General features: G+C 42.7%; 1 non-coding gene and 1 pseudogene across 1 annotated transcript; one reads left to right on the top strand and one right to left on the bottom strand.

The window, feature by feature from the left end:
- Window positions 1–4,106: 4,106 nt before the first annotated feature.
- LOC148801417 (small nucleolar RNA R71) lies at window positions 4,107–4,213 on the bottom strand. Its single transcript, XR_016084883.1, has one exon. It is a non-coding gene; the product is annotated as a small nucleolar RNA R71 (small nucleolar RNA).
- A 15,121-nt stretch (window positions 4,214–19,334) lies between these two features.
- On the top strand, window positions 19,335–20,401 carry LOC148801418 (uncharacterized; annotated as a pseudogene).
- Window positions 20,402–20,409: the final 8 nt, after the last annotated feature.

Below are 20,409 nucleotides of genomic sequence, written 5' to 3' on the forward strand. Positions count from 1 at the left end.
ATTCTTGTGACTTCTGCAAACAGACCGACCACTCGAAGAGGAATTGTCCTCAATATCTGGAGACTAAGAAGCAAGGTAATTTCAAATCTTTTATGATAGAGACCAATTTGTTGGTCACTTCTACTTCCTAGTGTATTGACTCCGGGGCTTCAACTCATGCATGTAACTCACTACAGGGGTTCAAGATAACTAGAAGACTGAGTGACGGAGAAGTGACGCTCTACTTGGGGACTTCTGCAATAGTTGCAGCTACAATCATAGGAACTGTAGAACTAGTTTTTAGAGAAGGAAACAAGATGTGTGCGCAGACTACACATTATTTTTATTGCTTTATACATGGTTTCGATGATGATTTTCAATGGTTTTTACCCTAATTGAGCAGAATTTTAGGAAACTAGGAGTTTGGGACAGTCTAGGGTGAAGAGAGTGTGAAGACATGTTGATATGGTAGAAAGGGAAGCACTTCGGCCCATCAAGAAGAAAGGCCCAGCCAAAACCCTATGGGAGAACACTTCGGCCCACCAAGGAGAGAGGCCCAACAGTAGCCCAACGCAGCCCTAAGGGAGGCTCCAAAAGGCGGCTGACTTTAGAGAATTGAAAAAGGAGAGAGGAAGAGTATAAAAAGAAAAGAAAGAGAGGAAATTAGGGTTCGGACCCCTGAAGACAAAATCAAAGAGGAGAAGTGCTAGAGAAGGAGAGAAGGCTGCTGGATGCGAATTGAAGAGGAGATCGAAGATTGATGCAGAAATCTTAGGTTGTCTTCTTCTTTGATTCTGCAAATTCGGTAACCTAGATTCAATTAGGGTTTCATGGTTTTTCTTTGTTGAATCTTTCCTTCTTTCTCTTCTTAGAACCATGGTGGATGTTAATTCCAATATGCAATTAATATTTTAAGCAGATCCGATTGATTGTGATTCATTCTTGGGATTTCTTGATTAGGGTTTTCGATTAATAGAGTAATCTTGGCTGAATTATTCTTGTTTCTTGGATTACTTGAATTGCTTGAGAAAGGGTTTAGGTAATCAGATCAACTAATCATGAAAACAGATTGAATGTATCTTAGAGATAATATGCATGATTTGTTTGGCATTCATTCAACAATAACTGATTTCCTTCGAATTCTTTGTCCTTAATGCATGACGATTAAATTCTTGATAGTAATATAGGAATTGTTGCTCATAGATAGAGTGGGTTGTGCTCGAGAGAGGCTGCTCATACAATTAGGAATTAGCCAACCCATGACTGAATTCTCTTCGGTTGGACAACTTAATGATTTAATTGCTAAACCGGTTCTGCTAGTATTTGCATGTAGTAATTCTTCTCATCATTAAAGGTAGTTTGATCCGAGAATACTTAGGGTAGTTTTCTAATTAGGAGTTAAGTTTTTCTTTGTTTAATCTTTCGGATTATCAGATAACAAAAGGCTGATTCAGTACTAGTAGTTGTTGGATAAATCCCCATGGGAACAATACTCTACTCGTCATTATATTACTTTATCGGCTAGTGCACTTGCTAGTGTCTTCTAAACGCATCAAGTTTTTGGCGTCGTTGCCGGGGATTATCACAACAATATTAGGAACCATCTACTTGTTAGACAGTTTTTGTATGCCCTTAGCTTCAATCAGAATGATGTACATTATGGGTTTATTGTAAATGAATAAAGTACATATTTGAATCATGTTCCTGTGGTGTGTTTCTGTGCAATACCCTTAAACTAGACACTTAAAGAGACTCGTGTTAGTTTAGAATGTTCACAGCTAGTGGGTCGGTCTGCGGAGACCTATCCTGATAAGGCTGACACTGATGTGCCACCAAGTCAGTTGGGGTGGCCTGTCTCAGCCACTAGGGTGAGACCCAAGGCACATGTAGTGTAGGATTGATTGAATCTTTGAACCGAACCAGATTTTCAGTATTGCCCTGTACCTTGGAGATTGATGGGAAAAATTGGAAAGTTACACCTGACCCCTAGACTCGATTATGATATTGCACTAGGTGTCGGATTGGGCTACCTTTGATATGCCAATCAGTGAGATCTTTAGCGGGGGTCAAAATTGGGTATGTTGGGACAGTCTGAGAATTCATCTGAGTGGGTGATCATAGTGACAGGATCAGCCCCTTTGTCGAACAAAGGTAATGATCAGGGATGCACTCTCTCTGATGGAAACCAAGACTGCCGACAGCCGATTTCAATCGTTGAGATTTGTTTTGCAAAATATATTTTATATGAGATATAAAAGTATATATATTATGGTTTCTAAAATATTTGCAAAAGGTTTTAATTTCAGGGATCCATATAAGAAGAGAGTGCAACACTGTTCCTTGCAGCCGAGGGAGAGGTCCTCTCTTGTCAGGCAGTGTTTGATCATTATGGGCTGAGAGGTTAAGTTTAAGACCATTGAGGGTAATACCTGATAGGCTAATCTTGCATCTGCCCACAGTCCCTGGGTGTTACAAGGTGGCTTGGCCTAGGGACCACTTAGGGTAAGTGTTGGGCCCATAAAGCCCATGTGATGGGTTTCAGGGGGTGCACTATCCATAACAGTGTATTCGGCCAGGCCTTGTAACAAAGGCTGGGCTGAACCCATGTGGCTGATGTGTAGATCAATGTTTGGGTCCCACGCTATACAAGGAAGCCCAACTGGGCAGCAGTTTGGAAGGCAAAGTGAGCACATAACCTTAATGGGCCTAAAGCCCATTTCGAACTGGGCTGATTTGATCAGTTAAATAAGGGGCGAGTTCTGGGATTGGATAGGCAGATAGGATAGGGTCTTAACCCTATCCACTCAGAGAGTCCAGATCTGAATGTGATTCAGATCTAGAAACCTCCTAATGAGATTAGGAGAAGGCTGATCCAATCTGCAGATAAGAAAAGGGTTTACCCTTATCACTTAAAGGGATGTCTGATCCAAATATGATTTGGATTAGCAACTCCTAATGGGATTAGGAGCTGATCCCTTTAAGGTTACAAAAGAAGGAGGGGGCGGCAGCCTTTAGAAAAAAAAACATATTCACATCCTCTTCAGAGCTGAAATCACAGAAGGAAGAATTAAGCAACCCTGCGAAATTCTTTCTTGCCGCCTCCTTCCTGCCGCCGCCTCACCTGCCAGTTTGACCTCCAGTTCAATGGGAGAAATTCAAGATTCGATCTTGACATTAGTTCCTTGTGAAGGGACTGATAGGAAGCTGTGCTCATGTGCCATCCTGCTATTTCTTGCGAAGGATTAGGTTCTTGGAGAAAACATTGCTGATTCTGCTCCATCCTACACTGCGCCATCTTCAGTGGGTGCAGTCTTTGGATCCTTCCTTGGGCATGAACACCTTCGTTGGGGGATATTATTTCTCCATATCAGGTATAATCCACTCCTACTGCTTTTGTTCAGATCTGGTTCGATTCATGGTTCAAGATTAATCCTAGAAAAATATGATTTTTCTAAAATAGGGAATGCGATTCCTAGTTGAAGGGAGAGAAATTTTTGAAATTCGCCCACCTTATTCCGCAAGATTTGGGCGTCCATACGATGGATCTCTCATCCCTTCACTACTGTTGTTAATCTGATTTTGTGCAATATGTTCATGATATGTGTGTATTAGTATCTTTATGACTTTGACTTGTACAGTTTATGACACGCAGAAGTGAAAAGGAGAGCATCACATACGATCCAGAGATTGAACGAATTCTTTGCCGTCACATTAGAGCTTCTAGGCAAGAGAAAGCTGAAAGTACAAAGATGGCCGAGCAAAGGATCATGATGGACTATGCCAAACCAACCCTCACTGGGGCAGCCTCGAGCATTGTGAGACCAGCAATAGCTGCTAGCAACTTCGAGATCAAACCAGCAATCATTCAGATGATCCAGAACATAGTTCAGTTCTATGGCTTAGCTAATGAAGATCCAAACACTCACATCACCAACTTCTTGGAGATATGTGACACATTCAAGCACAACGGAGTTAGTGATGATGTTGTGAGGCTCAAATTATTTCCGTTCTCATTGAAGGACAAGGCTAACACTTGGCTGAACTCTCTACCAGCTGGATCGATCGCCACTTGGGATGAAATGGCCAGCCGCTTCCTATCCAAGTATTTCCCTCTGTCCAAGACTGCAAAGATGCGGAATGATATCACCACCTTCTCTCAGCAGGACGGGGAGTCATTGTATGAGTCATGGGAGCGTTACAAGGAATTACTAAGGAAGGTCCCTCATCATGGACTTCCCATATGGTTCCAAGTTTAGATGTTCTACAACGGATTGACCGAACAAATAAGACTATTATGGATGCTACAGCTGGAGGATCCATTAATAACATGACCCATGAAGTTACCCATGCACTCATTGAGGAGATGGCTGCAAACAACTACTAGTGGCATTCCGAGAGAGCCCAAGTTAGGAGACAACCCAGTCTTCACAATGTAGACACCTATACAACACTATCTGCACAAATCGGCACCCTCAGCAAGAAGATAGATGAAATGCAGTTGGCAGCCATGCATGTTCAAACCGTAGTCTGTGAATGGTGTGGGGGAGGTCATATCAGCACTGAATGTCAAGTTGGAAATTAGTTCATGCAGTCCCCCGAGCAAGTAGATTTCGTAGGGAATTTGCAAAGGTAGCAAGGTAATCAGTACCCTTGTGCATTCAACCTCGGATGGAGGAATCACCCCAATCTGACTTGGTCAAATCAAAATGCGATGAAACCCTTCCCTCAAAATTTCACTCAGCCAGAAAAAAAATCTAATCTAGAGGAGCTGATGACCAAGCTCATATCAAGTGCGGAAATGAGATTTCAGAACCAAGAGGCATCGATCAAGAACTTGGAAACTCAAGTGGGGTAGTTGGCACGAATGATATCTTCTAGAGTCCAAGGTACCTTACCTAGCAATACCGAAGCAAATCCAAGAGAGCAGGTGCAAGCCATTACCATGATGAGTGGTAAGGAGCTGCAAGAGGTGGAGAAGAAAGCAAAGGAAGAAGGTAAGATGGGAGCAACCCTAGAAACCAAAAAGGAGGAAGAGCAGTCTGATTCAAAGAAAGAGACAAGTCAACAGCTGCAAGTACCATTTCCCAATAGGCTTAAGCGACACAAAATGGAAAAGGAATTTGGTAAGTTTCTTGAAATTTTCAAGAGTTTACATATTAACATTCCTTTTGCAGATGCCTTAGCCCAGATGCCACACTATGCAAAGTTCCTGAAGGAAATATTGGTGAACAAAAAGAAACTGGGAGATGTGGCTACAGTTGCACTGAATGAAGAATGCTCAGCTATCCTCCTCAACAAGCTGCCTCAGAAACTGAAAGATCCAAAGAGTTTTACTATTCCTTGCACAATAGGCAGTTTAAAGATTAATAAGGCTTTGTGTGATTTAGGAGCTCTGATGCCCTATTCGGTTTTTAAGAAATTAGGGTTGGGTGAACCCCAACCCACTAGAGTTGCATTGCAATTAGCTAATAGGTCCATAAAGCATCCTAGGGGAATCATAGAAGATGTGCTTGTTAAGGTTGACAAATTCATTTTTCCAGTAGATTTCATAGTGTTAGACATGCAAGAGGACGTTGATGTCCCACTTATCCTAGGGCGACCCTTCCTAGCTACATGAAAGGCAATGATTGATGTCCAACAAGGGCAACTCAGCCTTAGGATTCAAGATGAGGAAGTAATTTTTAAAATGTCTGATGCTATGAAACATGCACCTTCTAGTGATGATTCATGTTATATGATATATGTCATTGATTATGCGATTGGTGGCTGTTTTCAGGTAAACAGGTCGGCTGATCCCCTTGAGCTATGCATACAAGAAGGAGAAGCCATAATGGGAGAAAACGAAGAAATTCAAAGCATGGTGGTGTACCTGAATTCCAATCCACAGTTTCAAGGGAAGGGGTTCATCAAGTTGGAGAACTTGGACAGACCCTCGATGCTAGAAAGCAAGCCTTCAATTGAAGAGCCGCCCACCCTTGAGCTGAAGCAACTCCCACCACACCTGGAATATGCCTTTTTAGAAGCACCTTCAGCCCTACCAGTGATCATATCAACAGACTTGACCTCTTTGTAGAAGGAAAAACTGTTACTAGTGCTACAGGAACACAAGACAACTTTGGCTTGAAAGATAGTAGACATCAAGGGTATCAACCCATCCTTATGCACTCATAAAATTCTGATGGAAGATGGAAGCAAGCTCACAGTTCAGCCCCAAAGACGCCTGAACCCAAACATGAAGGATGTGGTGAAGGCAGAAATCATCAAGTTGTTAGACGCAGGTATCATTTATCCGATCTCCGACAACTCATGGGTGAGCCCCGTACAAGTAGTTCCGAAGAAAGGTGGCATGACTGTGGTACCAAATGCGAAGAATGAACTCATACCGACAAGGACGGTTACCGGGTGGCGAGTGTGCATTGATTACAGAAGACTAAACAAAGCCACATGCAAGGATCATTTCCCTCTACCCTTCATCGATCAAATGCTAGAGAGGCTAGCCGGAAATGAGTTCTATTGTTTCTTAGATGGGTACTCGGGCTATAATCAGATTCCGATATCACCGGAAGATCAGGAGAAGACCACCTTCACATGTCTCTACGGTACCTTTGCTTATAGGATGATGCCATTCGGTTTATGCAATGCTCCAGCAACATTCCAGAGCTGCATGATGGCTATATTTTTTGATATGGTTGAGAAGTTCATGGTGATTTTCATGGATGACTTTTCAGTCTTTGGTTCTTCCTTCGACGCATGTTTACATAACTTGGAAAAGGTACTCAAGCGTTGCAAGGAAACCCATCTAGTGCTGAACTGGGAGAAGTGTCACTTCATGGTGCGAGAAGGTATTGTGCTTGGGCATAAGGTTTCACAAAGAGGGATTGAGGTCGACAGAGCCAAGGTGGAGACAATTGAGAAGTTGCCACCACCAACATCCGCTCGGTCTGTGAGAAGCTTCTTGGGACATGCAGGATTCTATAGAAGGTTCATCAAGGATTTCTCCAAGATAGCTAAGCCATTGTCTAATTTGCTACAAATGAATGTGCCCTTCGAGTTCACAAAGGAATGCCTAGAAGGGTTCACCATCTTGAAGGACAAGCTGATTAATGCCCCGATCATAATAGCACCGGATTGGACACTCCCTTTTCAGTTGAATTGCGATGCGAGTGACTCAGCAGTTGGAGCTGTTCTAGGACAAAGAGTGAACAAACATTTTCAGCCAATTTACTATGCTAGCAGGACCTTGAATGGAGCTCAACAAAATTACACTGAAGGGATGAGAGATCCATCATATGGATGCCCAGATCTTGTGGAATAAGGGGGCGAATTTCAAAAATTTTTCTCTCCCTTCAACTGGGAATCACATTCCCTATTTTAGAAAAACATATTTTTCAAGGATCAATCTTGAACCATGAACCAAACCAGATCTGAACCAAAAGGAGTAGGAGGGAGGATGTACCTGATACAGAGAAACAGTATCTCCCAATGGAGGTGTTCACGCCCAAGGAAGGATCCAAAATCTGCTCCCACTGAAGATGGCGCAGTGCAGGATGGAGTAGAATTAGCAATGTTCTTCCAAAAGAACTTGACCCTTCGCAAGAATCAACGGGATGGCTTGTGAGTACAGCTCCAATCAATCTTTTCCCAAAAGATTGGTATCAAGATCAGATCTTGATTTCTCTCAAGAACTGGAGATCGAACTGAAGGTAATGGCGGCGGCAGTAAGGAGGCGGCAAGAGAGTATTCGCAGGGTGCAGAATTCTCTCTTCTTGTCATTTCAGCACTCAAGAGGATTTTTGATTATTTTCTTCTAAAAGCTGCCGCCCCCTCCTTCTTTGTTAACCTAAAAGATCAGCTTCTAATCCAATTAGGAGTTGCTTATCCAAATCATATTTGGATGAACCCTATCTTTAGGTGATAAGGATAAACCCTTATCTTATCTACAGATTAGATTAACTTTCTCCTAATCCTATTAGGAGGTTTCTAGATCTGAATCACATTCAGATCTGGACTCTCTGAGTGGATAGGGTCAAGACCCTATCCTATCTGCTAATCCATCTCAGAATTCGCCCCATGATTAACTAATCAAATAGCCCAGTTCGAAATGGGCTTTAGGCCCATTAAGCTTATGTACTCACTTAACCTTCCTAACTACTGCCCAGTTGGGCTTCCTTGTATGGCGTGGGACCCAAACATTGATTACACATCAGCCACATGGGTTCAGCCCAGCCTTTGTTACAAGGCTTGGCCGAATACACTGTTATGGACAGTGCACCCCCTGAAACCCATCTTATGGGCTCTATGGGCCCAACACTTACCCTAAGTGGTCCCTAGGCCAAGCCACCTTGTAACACCCAGGGACTGTGGGCAGATGCAAGATTAGCCCATTAGGTATTAACCTCAATGGTCTTACACTTAACCTCTCAGCCCATAATGATCATACACTGCCCGACAAGAGAGGACCTCTTCCTCGGCCCAACGAATAATGTTGCACTCTCTACTTATATGGATCATAGGAATTAAAACCTTCTTGCAAACATTTTAGAAACCATAATATATATACTTTTATATCTCATATAAAATATACTTTGCAAAAAAAATCTCAACGGTTGAAATCGGCTGCCGGCAGTCTTGGTTTCCATCAATGAGAGTGCATCCCCGATCATTACCTTTGTCCGATAAAGGGGCAGATCCTGTCACTATGATCACCCACTCAGATGAATTCTCAGACTGTCCCAACATACCCAGGTTTTGACCCCCGCTAAGAATCTCACTGATTGATACATCAAAGACAGCCCCATCCGACACCTAGTGCAGTATCATAATCGAGTCTAGGGGTCGGGTGTAACTTTCCAGTTTTGCCCATCAATCTCCAAGGTCCAGGGCAATACTGGAAATCTGGTCCAGTTCAAAGATTCAATTAATCCTACACTGTATGTGCCTAGGGTCTCACCCTGGTAGCTGAGACAGGCCACCCCAACCGACTTGGTGGCACCACAGTGTCAACCTTATCAGGATAGGTCTCTCCAGACCGACCCATTGGCTTTGAACATTCTAAACTAACACGAGTCTCATTAAGTGTCCAGTTTAAGGGTATTACACAAAAACATACCAAGGGAACACGAATCAAATATGCACTTTTATTCATTTACAATAGACTCATAAAGTACATCATTCTGATTAAAGCTAAGGGCATACAAAACTGTCTAACAGCTCCAACTTGCACTTAGGTCTAATCAGGTACTAGCCAGAGTCCCATGCTTTCCACGTGTTTCTCAAACACTTTCTATGATAGTGGCTTCATCAATGGGTCTGCTACATTTTCCGCTGACGCTACCTTCTGAATCAAGACGTCCCCTCTACCAACAATCTCCCGCAGTACGTGGTACTTCCTCTCGATGTGCTTCGACTTCGAGTGGGCTCGTGGCTCCTTAGCCTGAGCAATGGCTCCATTGTTGTCACACAACAATGGGATGGGTGATGTGCTGGACGGAACTACTCCCAACTTGTGAATGAATTTCTTCATCCAGACGGCTTCTTTGGTAGCGTCACTTGCGGCAATGTACTCGGCCTCGGTCGTGGAGTCTGCAGTGGACCCTTGTTTGCTGCTTTTCTAGCAAACAGCACACAATCCTATTGTGAAAACATATATAAATGTAGACTTTCTATCATATGGATCCGTCTGGAAATCGACATCTATATACCCTTGGATCTGTAGTGAGCTATCGTTGAATACTAGACAAAACTCTTTTGTCCTTCGAAGGTACTTAAGTATGTTTTTCACAGCGGTCCAGTGCTCCTGCCCTGGGTTGGCCTGAAATCTGCTTACTACACTCACTGCTTGAGCAATGTCAGGATGAGTACACAGCATGGCATACATGATGCTCCCTACGGCAGAGGCATAGGGAACGTCTTTCATGCCATCAATCTCCTCAGAAGTCTTGGGAGACATCTTCTTGCAGAGAGTGACTCTGTGCCTGAAAAGAACATTTCCTTTCTTAGAGTTTTCCATGCTGTATCTTTTGACTATTTTGTCAATGTAAGCAGATTGGGATAATCCTATTATCTACTTCGATCTATCTCTATAGAGTCGAAGACCCAGTGTATAGGAGGCTTCTCCAAGATCTTTCATAGAGAATTGCTGTGAAAGCCATACTTTCACCGTAGTTAACATTCTTACATCATTCCCAATGAGTAGAATGTCATCTACATACAGAACCAAGAAGGTAACCTTATCTCCACTATATTTCCTGTAGACACAGGGATCATCCAGATTCTGCTTGAAGTCAAACGATTTGACAGCAGAGTCAAAACGGATGTTCCAACTTCTAGAAGTTTTCTTATATCCATAAATGGATCTATTAAGTTTACATACCATGTTTTCCCGACTTGCAGCAATGAAGCCTTGCGGCTGCTGCATATAGATATCTTCAGTAAGATCTCCATTCAGGAATGCAGTTTTGACATACATCTACCAAATTTCATGGAATGCTGCTACAGCTAGCAGGATCCTAATAGACTTAAGCATGGCCCACAGTCGAAAAGGTTTCCTCATAATCGATGCCCTCTTTTTGAGTGTACCCTTTCACCACCAGACGAGCTTTGAAGGTCTCAACCTTACCATCGGGGCCCTTCTTCCTCTTGTAAATCCATTTGCAATCGATTGCTTTTTCCCCAGAGGGCGGATCTACTGGAGTCCAGACTCCATTGGTCTCTATTGAGTCCATCTCTGCTCTCATGGCCTCCACCCACTTCTGGGAGTCTATGTCCAACATAGCTTCCGTGTAAGTCACGGGGTCCTCTTCACTAGTCAAGGTTTCCACCAGGTAACTATCCTGGTCATAACCATAACAGACTGGTGGCCTGGATACCCGAGTGGATCTTCTAGGTTGGTCACTACCTGGAACTTGTGGGACATCTCCCACTGCTCCTGAGCTCTCCTCATCAAGAACAATTTCCTAACGATGGGTGTCCAGGATGTAATCGGTTTCCAAGAATTGCGCATTTCGACTACAAAACACTTTCTGCTCACTTGGGTCATAGAATAGATAACCTACAGAGCCATTTGGGTAGCCTACAAATAGGCAATGGCTGGTCTTGGATTCCAACTTGTCTGCACTCGTTCTTTTAACGTGTGCTGGACAACCCCAAATCTTCAATTATTCGACACTTGGTTTCTTTCCGGTTCAAAGTTCATATGGAGTATTCGGAACTCGATTCAGCACATAAATTGCAGTCTCTAATGCGTAACCCCAAAAGGATGTGGGTAACTCTGAGTGTATGAGAAGCGACCGGACCATATCCAATAAGGTCCTATTCCTCCTCCCTAAAACACCATTAAGTTGTGGTGTAGCAAGAGGAGCTAACTGTGATACTATCCCATTGTCCTTTAAGTAGTCTCTGAATTCGTTAGAGAGATATTCGCCACCTCGATCTGATCGAAGGGCTTTAATTTCTGTCCCCAACTATTTCTCGACCTCTTGTCTGAACTCCTTGAACTTTTCAAAGGATTAAGACTTGTGTCTCATTAGGTACACGTAACCATATCGTGAAAAATCATCTATGAAGGTGATGAAATACACGTGTTGATTCCGTGTCCTAACACTCAGGGGACCACATACATCAGTATGTATTAGGTCAAGTGTGCCTGTACATCTTTCAGGCTTACCGTTAAATGGCCGTTTCGTCATCTTGCCTTGTAGGCAAGGCTCACAGGTGGGAAGATCTTCTACAGTTAGAAAATCCAAAGGACCATCCTTTACCAACATTGTGATTCGGTCAACACCGATGTGGCCAAGTCGTAATGCCACAGACACGTGGGATTAACTGTATCACGAACTCTCTTCTTGGGGATTTCAGCCGACGTAGTTTCGGTTATGTTAGTTTCTAGAGAAGGATGTAGAACATAGAGACCGTTCTCCAGTTCACCGTATGCGATGAATCTGTTCTTTCTTTTAATAGTAATCGTATTACTAAAGAAGACAGAATAACCATCTGCACACAGTTTTGAAATAGAAATCAAATTTCTCCGTAAATTCTGTACATAAAGACAATCTTTCAGTACAATTGTTCCTTCTCTAAAAAGTAACTCCATGGTTCCTATGGCCGCGGCTGCTACAGTTGCAGTAGTCCCCAAGTAGAGTGTGACTTCTCCTTCACTCAGCCTTCTGCTTACCTTGAACCCCTATAGTGATTTACACGCATGAGTTGAAGCCCCGGAGTCAATACACCAGGACGCAGAAGCTACCAATAAATTGGTTTCTATAACACAAGTTTCAAAATTACCTTTCTTGGATTCCAGGTAGGCAGGACAGTTCCTTTTCCAGTGGCCGGTCTTCTTGCAAAAATGACAGGCATCTGATGCCTTGTCCTTCCTCTGTTTCTTGGGTTTGGCAGCCTTCTTCTGGGGCTTTTTCTTTGCCTTCCTTTTCTTGCCCAATTTGCCAGTTTCAACAAGCATGGCAATGGGCTCATCCTTTTTAATCAATTCTTCGGCCCTCTGCAACATGTTGCTGAGTTCCTGCAAGCTAACGTTCAGCTTGTTCATGTTGTAGTTCATGATGAATGGATTAAAGGATGGAGGCAGAGAATTGAGAATAGCATCGATCTGTGTGAAGGGAAGGAGAGATCCATCCTATGGACGCCCAAAGATTGCGGAATAAGGGGCGAATTTCAAAAATTTTTCTCTCCCTTCAACTGGGAATCGTATTCCCTATTTAGAAAATCGTATTTTCAAGGATCAATCTTGAACCATAAACTGAACCAGATCTGAACCAAAAATAATGGGGGAGGATTATACCTGATACAGAGAAGTAATATCTCCCAATGGAGGTGTTCACGCCCAAGGAAGGATCCAAAGACTGCTCCCACTGAAGATGGCGCAGTGCAGGGTGGAGCAGAATCAGCAACGTTCTTCAAAAGAACTTGACCCTTCGTAAGGATCAACTGGACGACTTGAGTACAGCTCCAACCAATCTTTTCACAAAAGATTGAAATCAAGATCCAATCTTGATTGCTCCCTAGAACTGGAGATCGAACTGAAGGAATGGCAATAGCAGGAAGGTGGCGGCAGGAGAGAATTCGCAGTATATAAAAATCTCTCAATCTCTCTTTCTTCAAAGAGAAGAATGCTGTTGATCTTGTTGTGTTCTTTCAAGGCTGCCGCCCCCTTCCCCTTTTATAATCTTAAAAGGATCAGCTCCTAATCAGATTAGGAGTTGCTTATCCAAATCATATTTGGGTTAGAAGTCCCTTAGTGATAAGGGATAATCCTTATCTTATCTGCAGATCAGATCAGCTGTCTCCTAATCTAATTAGGAGGTTTCCATATCTAAATCTTATTTAGATCTTGGACTCTCTGAGTGGATAGGGTCTAAGCCCAATCCTTTTAGCTGACCCACTTCAGAATTCGCCCCCTTTAGATGACTGATCAAATCAGCCCAGTTCGAAATGGGCTTAAGGCCCATTAAGGTTATGTACTCAAAAACCTTCCAAATTGCTGCCCAGTTGGGCTTCCTTGTATGGCGTGGGACCCAAGCATTGATCTACACATCAGCCACATGGGTTCAGCCCAGCCTTTGTTACAAGGCCTGGCCGAATGCACTGCTGAAGACAGTGTACCCCCTGAAACCCATCAAATGAGCTCTATGGGCCCAACACTTACACTAAGTGGTCCCTGGGCCAAGCCACCTTGTAACACCCAGGGACTGTGGGCAGATGCAAGATTAGCCCATCAGGCATTAACCTCAATGGTCTTACACTTAACCTCTCAGCCCATAATGATCATACACTGCCCGACAAGAGAGGACCTCTCCCTCGGCTGCAAGGAACAGTGTTGCACTCTCCACTCATATGGATCCTGGGAATTAAAACCTTCTTGCAAACAATTTAGAAACCATATATATATACCTTTATATCTTTTATAAAATATATTTTGCAAAACAAATCTCAACGGTTGAAATCGGCTGCCGGCAGTCTTGGTTTCCATCAGTGAGAGTGCATCCCCGATCATTACCTTTGTCCGACAAAGGGGCTGATCCTGTCACTATGATCACCCACTCAGATGAATTCTCGGACTGTCCCAACATACCCAGGTTTTGACCCCCGCTAAGGATCTCACTGATTGGTACATCAAAGATAGCCCAATCCGACACCTAGTGCAGTATCATAATCGAGTCTAGGGGTCGGGTGTAACTTTCCAGTTTTGCCCATCAATCTCCAAGGTCCAGGGCAATACTGGAAATCTGGTCCAGTTCAAAGATTCAATTAATCCTACACTGTATGTGCCTAGGGTCTCACCCTGGCAGCTGAGACAAGCCACCCCAACCGACTTGGTGGCACTACAGTGTCAGCCTTGTCAGGATAGGTCTCCCCAGACCGACCCACTGGCTGTGAACATTCTAAACTAACACGAGTCTCATTAAGTGTCCAGTTTAAGGGTATTACACAGAAACATACCAAGGGAACATGAATCAAATATGTATCTTTATTCATTTACAATAAACTCATAAAGTACATCATTCTAATTGAAGCTAAGGGCATACAAATACTGTCTAACACTGTGTTACCAGATCCAGCCCGGATCCAAGAGCATCCAGTTCGTTGATATAGCCCATCATCCGAAGACAATGGTCGTGAACTTGTTGGCCCTTGGACATCGCGCGGTCATGAACTGTTTCAAGACCTTTTGCCGAGTAGAACGATTCTGCTCTTCGTACATTGTCTTCAGACTATCCAGTACGTCCTTAGCAAGTTTGATCTGATCGAACTGCCTCTGAATTGGATTGTCTAAAGAGGCAATGATATAGCAGCGGGCAAGGGAGTTTTTCTCCTCCCATTCTTGGTATTCTCTTCTCCGGGCCTCGGAAGCCCTATCTCCCGGACGATCTGGGGCAAGATTCTTGGCAACCTTATCCAACTTTTCAGAGGTTAAGACCAACATAAGGTTCCTGTACCAGTCGGCATAGTTTGGGCCCTTCAACTTGTTGTCATCAAGCAATTTTGCAAATGATCCGTTTGCCATTTTCTAATAAAAGAGCAAACATCAATCCACAACCTAATTTGATTCATGTTCATTTCATAGATATGGATTTTAATCTACGTTCTATTTCCATTTATTCATCTCTGAGATTTCCCTCCTTTCTCAGTGATGGAGACTACAGGTCGTCTCTGGAAATGTGGGATATCACATAGGGTGCATGGAGCCAACTGTTTCAGCTGCATAACCCCACCACCTTTCTGTGAAGGATCATATCCACTCATCATATGAGTTTTCCCTTTGGCCTCTGTCAGACAAGGTTCAGAGCCATTTTCAGGTAAACCTTTCTGTCCAGTGAGTGCTTACCCATCATATTCGTGAACGCCAAGGTACCGTGAGAGAGTTCCCATTTTCTGGTGAAGCCCCTCGTACATCAGTCTATGACGCCCCTATCATTTTATGAAACACTCAAACAAGCCCAACAGCAAATGGATAGCCCATTTTCTAGTGCATTTCCTCATTACTGAAGGACCCATCCTCATGCTAATGATGGAAGGGCTTTAGAGAGTTCATCATATGAATCTCCCTATCACATGCACTCATATTAGCTGGAGGGAACAGTTAATTACGCCCTAGTTTGATCTAGGTCAAACCAAAGTGGCTTCCACTAACTTTCATAAAGTCAGATTTCGGTGGGCCTAATTCAGCTAGGGTTCCGCACATAACCTCTTGATGAGGTGTGGGGCCCACCACTGAGGGAGGTCATCCAATGACCAAAAAGGACACCATGGCAATGATGTACATTCAGCCATGGTGTGCGCAAGAGCCACTGTCGATTGAGCATGGGCCAAGCACTTATGGCCCATGTACGTAGCACATCACACATCCATACATCTAATGCAGGGATAAATTGATCCAATCAATTAATCATCTATAAGGCCCAATTGAAGCCCATTTTAAATCCATAATATTAACCATTAATATTATCTAGGTATATGGGTCGAATGGTTCAGTCCATACAACTTTATGTGTTAAGTGGACTCTTAGCAGTTTTAACTATTTAAAACTGGTCCTTTACAGGTTGGGCCGAATTAACCATTTAATTAAACATCAATCCTCAGGCCCATTAGTGGGAAAATTAGGGCTGACTTTCAGCCTTGATTAAACCCTAGATTCGGTCCAAACAGTTTGAACCAATCTTGGTTCGAATGGGTCTAGGGTTTGATCCTTGATTAAATCTTTAATTCAGTAAAATAATCTGAAATTAAATACTGATAAAAGAAAAGCAAGAATCAGTCAATCCAGGGCTGTTCGTACAATCCAACCTGCAAAACAGAGGCTAGGTCACAGAATGTAGTTTCACAAACTGCAAATCGTAGATAGCGATTCTCCCATCTGCGAAATCTCCTTCTCTGCAAAATCTCCTTTTCTGCGCCGCCATCTTCGATCCAAAATAAAATAAATAGAAATCCTATTTCTATTAATAATTACATCAGATCGAATACCTAATACATTGAGTCTAGAAAATAAAAAAAATTATTTACAAACCAAATGTAATGAATAAATCAAGAAACTACAAATCTTGCAGGTTCCCTACGCAAACCAAGAATTCGATCTCCTCTTGTACGAACAGCCCATAAATCAAGAAAATCATAAAGAATAGTTCTATTTAATAATTAGATTTATATAAAATTAATTTTAGATTATTCGCCCATTTATTTTGGGAACAAATTTCCCAAAACCCATATCTGCGCAAATCGGGTAGAACACCTTCTGCCCATTTGCGCAGGTTCAGATCTGAAACAAAATGGTTCAAGATTTGAACCTGGCTCTGATACCACTGAAGGGATGAGAGATCCATCGTATGGACGCCCAGATCTTGTAGAATAAGGGGGCGAATTTCAAAAATTTTTCTCTCCCTTTAACTAGGAATCGCATTCCCTATTTTTGAAAAACATATTTTTCAAGGATCAATGTTGAACCATGAACCAAACCAGATCTGAACCAAAAGGAGTAGGAGGGAGGATGTACCTGATACGGAGAAACAGTATCTCCCAATGGAGGTGTTCACGCCCATGGAAGGATCCAAAATCTGCTCCCACTGAAGATGGCGCAGTGCAGGATGGAGCAGAATCAGCAATGTTCTTCCAAAAGAACTTGACCCTTCGCAAGAATTAACTGGATGGCTTGTGAGTACAGCTCCAATCAATCTTTTCCCAAAAGATTGGTATCAATATCAGATCTTGATTTCTGCCAGGAACTGGAGATCGAACTGAAGGTAATGGCGGCGGTAGTAAGGAGGCAGCAAGAGAGTATTCGCAGGGTGCAGAATTCTCTCTTCTTGTCATTTCAGCACTCAAGAGGATTTTTTATTATTTTCTTCTAAAAGCTGCCGCCCCCTCCTTCTTTGTTAACCTAAAAGATCAGCTCCTAATCCAATTAGGAGTTGCTTATCCAAATCATATTTGGATGAGCCCTATCTTTAGGTGATAAGGATAAACCCTTATCTTATCTGCAGATTAGATTAGCTTTCTGATGAGAATAAAATTTGTCATATCTTTACCCCTCAATATTTAGTATTTTTCACTTAATTGGTACCTAATTGGACTCATTACTCTTGTATTTCGATTCAGGGCAAGCAGATAGGCGATTGGAAGAAAACAAGGCCAATCGGATGTTTTTGCACAGTTTCGGCACCGATCAGTGATATGGGCATAACTTTCAATTCAGGACTCCGATTTATACATTTCAAGAAGCACCGGAAATATAAAGAAAAGGCCCACAACTTTTATGTTTTGGGTTTTGGCAGAACCGATCCGCATCAAAGACAAATTTGGGCCCAAAGTCGGAGCAATTTCGCAGCAAGGCCTATTTCACAAGCTGAATCCCATTTCGCAGAAGAGTCTTGAAGCAAACCCGAATTGTTAGAGAAGCCCAGTTCGAATTCAAGATCCAAGAGTCCCATTAGAATAGAAGTTGAATGTGATCTCAATAAAAGAGTTTTATCAGATTTAAATTCTCAAATTGTAAACCAAAAAAGATAAGAGATAAGAGTTAGGTAGGATAAGTTCAAATTAGACTAGGACATTCCAGTTTGAGGATAATCTCCTTAAGGGAGTTGGAGAGCAGCCCTCTCCCCAAATCTATATAAAGGGGGGGGGGGCAGACCAGCACCCAAGGCATCAATTCCTCCAAGAGAGCTTCAGTCTTCAGAGAGGGAAATCAGCAACCAAGGAGGAAGAAGCAAGAGTTCGCCCCCCTTTCTCATCTAGAAGCTGCATTTTCATCATGAAGTGTCTGTAAGTTTTTATTTCTGGTTGAAGGGTTAGGGAAGCCTTGATTCTGTAACATTGTGAGATCTAATTGATTTTTATTTCAGTTCATTGTTTATGGGTATTCATATGTTTTCTGCTAATTAACTGTGAGGATTATTTTTGTTGATTAAGCAAGAAGGGCCCCTTGCTCATTCAATGGAAATAATCCATGGCCGATTGAATCTCCAGTTTCGTATATGATTAGTAGGTTCGATCATGGTGGCAACTAACATGAATTGATTGCAAAAAAGTTTTTCGATCTATGTTAGAAAAATATATGATTTGGTTTAAATGATCCAAGCTTGTGAGATCGCTGACCAGAATTGGGTCTCTCCCCTCTTAATGCTATTAATAGGTTAAATCGTAAGAGCTTGTTTAGGACTGCCTATTAATAAGGGAAGCAATCAAAGAGCTTGTTTTGGTTGTCAAATAATAAGAGTAGATGCTGGCTGTTAGAGCTTGTTAATAGCTATAACCAATTTATTCATAAACATATGATTCTATCTTTGCATCAAGGATCAATGCTACGAATCAAAGCTGAACTGATCCCTTCAATCGAAAGTTTTCTCCCATCGATTTAATCTTTTGTTTTCTGTTATTTTCTGCTATTTACTCATTTTTCTTAGCTTTACAAATCCCCCTTAATCCATCTACTTGGAAATAAATCCACCCAATCCCTGTGGAGAACGACCTTGCTCATCACTATCTGCAAATTATTAACCCAGAGCAAGACTATTTATCTTTGGTTGGGTTTGACACCCACCAAATTTTGGTGCTATTGCCGGGGATTGGCGTCCTAAGTAGATTTATTTCTTTTTTCTTGGTTTATGCCTCACTCTTCTCATGTAGGTGAACTCCACTACGACCCTGAGATCGAGAACACAATTCGCCTTTTGAGGAAAGAAGCCATGCAACGCCGCAACCAATCAGCATCACTCCCCACTTCCGGAGTAAAGTCGGCTGCAGAAATCGTTGAGCCATCCAACCATTCTGAAGAAGAAGTCATGGCCAACAACGAAGAAAGAACCCTTAGAGAGCTAGCTGCATCGGATCTGCACCAATAACCTCTCTGCATCGAATATGCAGATCTAGCGGTACCCTTTGAACTTAAATCAGGTCTTATACACTTACTCCCTACTTTTCATGGACTTACAGGCGAAGACCCTCACAAGCACCTAAAAGAATTCCACGTAGTATGCTAAAGCATGAAGCCTCAAGGTGTTACCGAGGAACAGATCAAACTGCGTGCCTTTCCTTTCTCACTAGCTGATAAGGCTAAGGATTGGCTGTACTACCTACCCTCCGGTTCCATCACCACATGGAATGATATGAAAAGGCAATTCCTTGAGAAGTTCTTCCCTGCTTCCCGAGCGACTAACATCAGAAAGGAGATCTGTGGCATAAGACAATTAAGTGGGGAAACTCACTACGAATACTGGGAGAGATTCAAGCAACTATGCGCTAGCTATTTGCAACATCAAATTCCAGACCAGCTCCTTATCCAATATTTTTATGAAGGGTTACTACCAATGGATAGGAGTATGATCGATGCAGCAAGCGGAGGAGTGTTGGGGAACAAAACTCCTACACAAGTAAGAGAGTTGATCTCAAATATGGCAGCCAACTTTCAACAGTTTGGCTATAGGCTCAACCCTCCAACAACTCATGCTAACGAGGTAAACATCTCCTCCCTAGAACAGAAAATTGCAAGCCTGATCTCTCTTGTCTGTCAAATGGCCACAAGTAATACACAAACAGTGAAGGCTTGCGGGATTTGCTCAACTCCGGGACATCCAACTAACATGTGCCCTACGCTTCAAGATGAACCTTACGAACAAGCTAATGCTGTTGGAGGATTCCCGCAAAAGAGATACGATCCCTACTCGAACACCTACAATGTAGGATGGAGGGATCATCCCAACCTGAACTATGGAACCAAGCCCTTCGGCTTCCAACATCAGCATCAAACCAGGCCGCCGGCTCCACCATATTCAGCCTCTCCCAACTCAGGTATGTCTCTCGATGAAATTGTGAAAGCCCTTGCAACTAATACTCAACAATTTCAACAGGAGACGAGGACAAGTATCCGAAACCTGGAGAATCAGGTCAGCCAGCTAGCGACAGCTATGAGTAGAATGGAAT

The sequence above is a fragment of the Nelumbo nucifera genome, chromosome 3, assembly GCF_055504915.1.
Source record: "Nelumbo nucifera cultivar China Antique chromosome 3, China Antique-T2T, whole genome shotgun sequence".
Lineage (NCBI taxonomy): Eukaryota > Viridiplantae > Streptophyta > Magnoliopsida > Proteales > Nelumbonaceae > Nelumbo > Nelumbo nucifera.